The sequence below is a fragment of the Oncorhynchus gorbuscha genome, linkage group LG17 (genome assembly GCF_021184085.1).
Source record: "Oncorhynchus gorbuscha isolate QuinsamMale2020 ecotype Even-year linkage group LG17, OgorEven_v1.0, whole genome shotgun sequence".
Classification (NCBI taxonomy): domain Eukaryota; kingdom Metazoa; phylum Chordata; class Actinopteri; order Salmoniformes; family Salmonidae; genus Oncorhynchus; species Oncorhynchus gorbuscha.
Genome location: NC_060189.1, coordinates 51814370 through 51815947, shown reverse-complemented (window position 1 = coordinate 51815947; position 1578 = coordinate 51814370). Strand labels below are relative to the sequence as shown.

Here is a 1578-nt window from a genome sequence, read left to right as displayed (position 1 = left end):
TCCGGTTACGCACTGAAGATAAATTATTTTTGGTTGGCGTCATTGCTCAAAGGGTGTGGTTAAATGAAAAGCATTGCGCGCTGTTCTTTGAATTACGGTACTGTTTATTACATTACACATCAGTATTATGATTAGTATCTTTCAAGCTGAGAGCATATTTGTCTATTAAGAACAATGTGTTAGCAAGAATAGAGTAGGTATGTATAGAACGACTTTTCAATCTACATCACCTCAGTAAGTTAAATATTAAACGGTCCTTATTGTAGCCTAGGTTTACTGTATCGTCTTCTATGGTATATTGGCGATCACACAATGTAATGTGCATCCTGCCACCACAATTGCATCAACGTCATCCTTGTACACAACGTTCTTCAGTATACTCTGTTCGTCTGTACACACTTGAAACTTGGCCAAATCCATGGCAATTCTTACATTGCAGTGGTTTGGAGATAAAAGCTCTTACAGGGTGTCACGCATTACCAAACTTTACATGAATAGGTAAGGTTGGCCGTCAGGATTTGATAGCCCAAAAATTGATAGGGTCATAGAGGTTGGTTGGGGATTGGGTGAGTGGATGGGAGCAGTGAGGTTTGTACTTTCTTTTATTATAAATCCATGTTTAGTTTAAAAGCGACTCAAAACGCCGATTGGCAAGTGTTTTTCTGTTGCTCATTAGAAAAATTTGATTTCAGTCTTAGAAATGTTTTTATTGAACGATTCCGCATTTTGTTAACGTTTGTCCTCCATGAGACACTGTAGACAACGAAGCCGATTTCACTTCCTCAAAATCTCCCTAAATAATCGAAGATAACTATTTTTTGACGTTTTTGGTTGCGCAATTTTACGTCTCACTAAGGTGTTTGGTGCAGTATTTCTCAAGTAAAAAAAGCGCAAGGTGTTGTAGTATGTAAACAAAGTCGGAGCTGCAAGGCAGTTCACCCCTTGTGACAAATGGATGTTCCAAACTCCGTTTTAGTCAAGACTGACTTTGCCACCAAAATTATCATATTTACACTGTGTAGTCAATTTTGACACTAGAATAACTGTTTCTGATTTATATAGATGCCACACAGGTCGTTTTTCAAAGGGATCCGTTGCTTTTTAAAGGCAGTCGCTCTATAAGATAATATAGTAGCATCCCACTGGGCACAGATGTCGGTTCAAAGTAATTCCATTGAAATTACGTGGAAACCACGTTGATTCATCCAATGTGTGCCCAGTCTGGTAGGGAGCGAACACTTGGTAGGGAACACTTGTGTTGGACCCGTCCCAAAATGGACCTGGGGCTTTCCCACCTGGATCCATATTTATACATTTTTTTTAATAATACATGTTTTAAAACCCGTTCCAAACGGACCCAAGGACAACTAACCCCATTCGGAACTGCTCGGATCCTGACCCGGTCCAATCTGAGTGGGGGAAGCAGCCGATATGTATTGGTCCCGGATCTGGTATTCAGGTAGAGGTGGATCTGTGAAGACCTCTAGCTCACACTCCAGTACAGTAGGTGGTGATGTATATAGAAACATACACTGTTCAAAAGTTTGGGAACACTTAGAAATGTCCTTGTTTTTGAAA

General features: G+C 40.1%; 1 protein-coding gene across 2 annotated transcripts in view; it reads right to left on the bottom strand.

The window, feature by feature from the left end:
* LOC124001614 (gastrula zinc finger protein 5-1-like) overlaps positions 1 to 1578 on the bottom strand; it is a 532153-nt gene that overhangs the window by 361039 nt on the left and 169536 nt on the right. The gene's annotated exons all lie outside the window — the stretch shown is intronic.